Here is a 5,258-nt window from a genome sequence, read left to right on the forward strand (position 1 = left end):
GGGCCAATAATTGCCAGGAGTTCCCAGATCTGAGTTGCTGCTGCCAACCACACACACTGAGATCACAGGCCTGAGGTTTTATCAATGATGTCAGCTCAGCTCAGTCAGTCCTATACCTCTGCCTCATCCTACCACTACACACATGATCTGAAGTCAGGGAGAGGGGGGGAGACTGATTTAGGTTTGTATTTTTTGGATGAAACATTAAGAAAATTGGTTCAGATGGCTTAACGCCAATTTGTATGTTGATCTCTGCACTACAAAACAACTTTAAGTGAGTGCATTGTTTGTATGCCTACATGCATGATGTCCATCTTTGTTGTATACGTGTATGTGAGTGTGTGTGTGAGTAGGTGTCTGGAATGAGGCAACATACCATGACTTTATCTTGGCAAAGCAGAAACAGTATTAACAACTGGTGAAAGATGTTTTGTGGAGATTTCTCATATTCCCCTTTGGTGGAAAGGAAAAATGGGGAGAGAGGAGAGAAGAGGAGAGATGGGAAGAAAAAGGGGAAGTCAACTGAATAATGAATAGCTGCAGATATGTATGCGTGTTACTGTTCACTGATCAATGTAAGCTTACTTCTAGTCATTCTCTGTCATCGCTTTGTGGCAGTTTTGAATTTCCAAACACAGGAAGTGTTGCTTGATTTGCTCTTTCTTTGTGTCTGAAGTGTCTGTCTTTCTCTTTTTCTTTCTGTTGCTGTCACTCCTTCTCCCCTTTCTCTCTCACATTCTCACACACATATACAGATGTGGGATAATTGTTTGCTTTTCTTGCCAAACAAAAATGCTTTCTTCTCTTTGTGACTTGCTTTGGTGTTACCTGACAAGTGTGTGTGTATGTGTGTGTGTGTGTGTGTGTGTGTGTGAAGAGATTGAGCAAGTGCTAAACCCAGTTTCTTGCCTGAGTGTTGACACAAAGGTCCAGGCTGACAGAGAGGATTGAGAGTGTCATCCCTAGGATTAAGCATAATGAGCACGATTGAAAGAAAAGACAACATTGTACGCTTAAGACAGACACATACAGTCTAAACAGACACACAGAAATGTACACAGGCAATTATAGAGAGGTGTATCAAAGGTAAGAGATAAGCTGCTGTTTTTATGCGTGTGAGCAGGCTATTCCAACATTGCCTGCACACTTCTCCAGGGAGGGAACAGGGATTATCCCTATTTACTTTCACTGTAACTTTTTTTCCCTTTACATCTCTTTCCCAGCCCCAGTTTCTTTTGTCTTTTCTTTCCTGTTTTTCATTCATGTCTTTGTGTGTCTACCAAGATAAAGGCTGAGTTTGTGAACTGTTTTGTGCCATTATGGTCTCCTGGTGTCAGATTTGTATGGGTTGCCTAGCATTTCTTAAGATGGCAGTGACTGGTGGGCAGATTGTATGAAGATTTGGGTATCCACAATAATTGGACCAACTTGTGCCTTAGCCACCCATCTGGGATAGCTAGTGCAGGTAGTCAGATGATGGAATCAGAAAGCATGTTCATGTTCAGGGGGTGTAATGATATTTGTGATTTAGTGATATAGAGATAGAAGATTTTTTTCAATACCACTGTGTGATGTTGCACTGTGAATGACTTGTTTTGTTTACAGGGTCCAGCTGCTGCAATTATATATTATTTTATTTCATAAAAAGGCTGTCACTATCTGCTGCATTATACAGAGTTTTTATCCAGGCAATATCATACCGTGAGTTCTTGGTATTGTTACGTCCCTAGAAAGCATGCTCATCATTCTCATGAAGACTATTTAAAACATATACATTTTTGCAGCTGGTGTTGCAGTCATATTTTTTAATGGCTGAAACAAGTGCTGTGACTGAAAACTATTTTATAATCAAGTTCATGAGGCTTCAGTGTAGAGCTAAAGCTCACCTGAAGTTTAATTCTCTCTTATGAAGTTCAGTCTGCTGAGTTTGCAAATTTAGTTTCCATATTTAGGAAGACAAACTGTTATCAGTCTAAGTTTCTTTGTTTTATGTTTCGAGGTTTCAGTATTCCCAGAGGAGACTGTAAGTGTATTCCCAGCTTGATGCATTCTGCTTTAGTCATGATATGCCAAAACACTCATACATGCTCTGTATGCACATACATAAAGAAAATAAATATACTTGTCTGCCTTGCATTCCTTCAGTCTCCCTTCTTTACCTGTTTGTTAAGGTTGGGCCTAAAATCCATGTGTGCCACAAAACTTCAAAGGGCCATTTTTGTCAGCAAATCTTGTCCATCTTTGCCGAATGCCAGTTTACAATCGCTGTCCAATCAGATAGCAACTGATAAGTGTGGCATGTAGCAGTTAGCTTGGCACCCACCAGGTCCTCCTCTGGCCCAGATGCAGGCTTGTTGGCAGAATGTGTATGTGAAGCTTTGCAAGTTTTTTTTGAGGGGGACGACCACCTTTCATCTTATCACTTTCTACAGTGACACAGGCTTCAAAGAGTGCCGGTCAATTTTTACTGGCACTGAAAAGTTTTCCTGTGTGAGCCATCGACACATTACCAGAAAACTGTTCCAGGTTCTTGGGCTGTGTTAATTGAAGGCATGAGCATGGCTTTAAAGAACTGCAGATGCACACACACACACATGCTTTCACAACACATTAGCTACTAAGAGTGAAAGAGTTTGAGCTCTATCTATTAGCCTGGTCTTGTAATGTGGCAGCACAATTCTTAAGATGAGAAAGACAGATGGATATCTGAGAATGTGAAATTGTATGAGATCAAGTGAGCAAGCAAAACCACTGAGACAAAATAAAAACCAAAGAAATTCACTTGTCTTAAAACTCACAGGCACATCTGTGTCAATGGAAATGTGTTCTTCTCTTATATGTTTTTTCACTAAGTATCAGTAAAGCTCAGACACTGTGAGGACTGCATAGTTGTGTGTGCATTTGTGCAGTATGTGTCATGAAATACTTTGGCTGATGTAGCACAGAGATTTTGGAGATGACAATTGCTAAGTTGGAGGAATGATGAAATTTCAGAACAAAATGGGCAGATTGTGGAAATGAACTTATACAAGGCTTAGAGTTGGAGTGAACCTCCTGTCACATAATACTGTTGTCATTTGTAACAGTTCACACTCAGGGATATTTGCTGTCTGCTGAAGGGTTTCTCTTTCCATAAGGAAACTTTCTAGGATAAAAGACAAAATTTATGGTCTCATTTTCAGATTGATTCAGAAAACACTGCAACAGCTCAACAGACTTTAAACACTAAAACATAAAACTTTCTAGCAGTTACAAGAGTTTTATAAAAGCAGTGGAAGGGTTTTCCACCATTTGGAAACATGAGCTAGACCTAGGATTGACCTGCAAACCATTTGTTGGAAATCCTTGATGCTTTAAGGTTTATGAGAGTGTATGTCTGAGTTTGGAAGTTTTAATGTGTCTCTGTGTGTGTGTTTGCACACATGGATAACTGTGTCTCTGGTGCCTTTGAGGTGTGTTAAGGTGTTTTTCTCACTTTGATGTTTGGTGCTGGGTTTATAAAAGGGTGGTTTTAGAGGCATTTTCTTTAGTGTGTTTGTGTGTGTGTGTGTGTGTGTGTGTGTTGGCCAGGAGAGTGGATGTGGTCCACTTTGCACTGGCCACCTGTAAGTCATTGACAGAAATTAGCCTCTTTAGTCTTGATGGGTTGCAGAACAGAGAGGGGGTGGTGAGAATGTGGTAGGAAAGCTATTTGTGAAGTATTTGAGGAGGTATGTGTGTACCTGTGTGTGTCATGAAGGTTATACTGTATACAGTCCATTTTCAAAACTGCACTCTTGCTGTCCCATTGTAAGACAGAGAAAAGGGGAGACAAGGTATATACTATATAATGGAACCATTTGTTTCTCATTTGTCTGCAGTCTCTCTCTCTCTCTCTGTTTGTGTGTGTTGTGCTCTTTCAGCTCTGATATTCCCAAACCTGCTGTAGAGTTCTGCTCTGACTCTACTAAACACACACAACCTGGACCCATTACACTCAGTAAACAAATAAATCGTTAATACCAGCCTCCAGGCTCCATATACACAAATACAAATGTATAGTATATGTACACACTCTTGGACACACCACACCCATTCCAGGCATGTCCAAAGCTATTATTTACTATGGGGTTTAAGGGTAGCGAGACTAATGATGTGGTCCTTGTGTTCCTGCTTCCTGTTCTTCGCTGGAGGACTTCCTGTGGCTGAGTCAGGTGGTCCTGATTACGTTCCACATCTAAAGCCCCTGGAGCAGGACAGTTTTGATCTGATAGACACACACACACAATAGATATAAAACAATCTCCATCCCTCTTGTCAGATATGTGATATTATTGACCAGAAGCACTGGAAACACTGAGCATCTGTGTTTACTTCTTTTTCCTTTTCTCTTTAAGTTTCTCTGTCTGTTTCTGGTTTTTCTGCTGTCCCTTGTTCTGTAGCCAAGAGGCTGTTTGGTTTGATGAGGGCCTGACTGGTCCTGTTGTATTTTACTCACTGCTCTGCAGCCCAGCCCTGGCACCAGACCTCACAGATGGGCTATTGATCAGCAGGTGGGTTGGTTCTGTGGGGAGAGCTACATAAACAGTGACATTTTCAGTCAAATCGATATAGCTTAAATTACTTCAAATTTGGGAATGAGGAAACAAACTTTTCAACAGAGCCATTACAGGAGCTTTGCATGTTTTATCACAGGAATTAAAATGTCAACCATTTTCCCAAAAATACCATAATGTATGATAAAATTTCCCATCTATATTCTACACAGGTGAATTATTGTTGCATAGTAATGCAGTTATAATGATTGTTTTGAAAACTCTTCTTGCTGGGCCATTCAAGGATGTTCTGTGATGTCAGTGCTGGTTACCAAGCAGCAACTTGTTTTACTGGAGAAAGAAACTGACAAATGTGCATGATTTGATTTGATTTGATTTATTCTTTAAAGCACACAACCTGTCAACACACATAATTTTACACATATCCAACAAATGCTAATCCAATATCAATTTGCTTATACCTAGTACATGCTTGAATGGAGTAGGAAGAAGTCAGACTTATCCAGTCCTACCCCATGACATCATCTTACCATCATTGGTTTGCAAGCAGTAAATGATTCACTTCTACCCACACAAGTATTATACTAAAAAAAGATTATAACAGTGTTAACATTCTTACATAATTACATTCTTAAATAATTATCTTCTACACCACACAAGTAATATACTAAAGAATTATTACAAAGTGTTAACATTCATACACCACACCCACAATGTTCCATC

General features: G+C 39.9%; 1 protein-coding gene across 1 annotated transcript in view; it reads left to right on the forward strand.

The window, feature by feature from the left end:
- LOC109971776 (ELKS/Rab6-interacting/CAST family member 1) overlaps positions 1-5,258 on the forward strand; it is a 141,563-nt gene that overhangs the window by 128,017 nt on the left and 8,288 nt on the right. The window lies entirely within an intron of this gene.

Source organism: Monopterus albus, unplaced genomic scaffold (genome assembly GCF_001952655.1).
Source record: "Monopterus albus unplaced genomic scaffold, M_albus_1.0 scaffold6.1, whole genome shotgun sequence".
Taxonomy (NCBI): domain Eukaryota; kingdom Metazoa; phylum Chordata; class Actinopteri; order Synbranchiformes; family Synbranchidae; genus Monopterus; species Monopterus albus.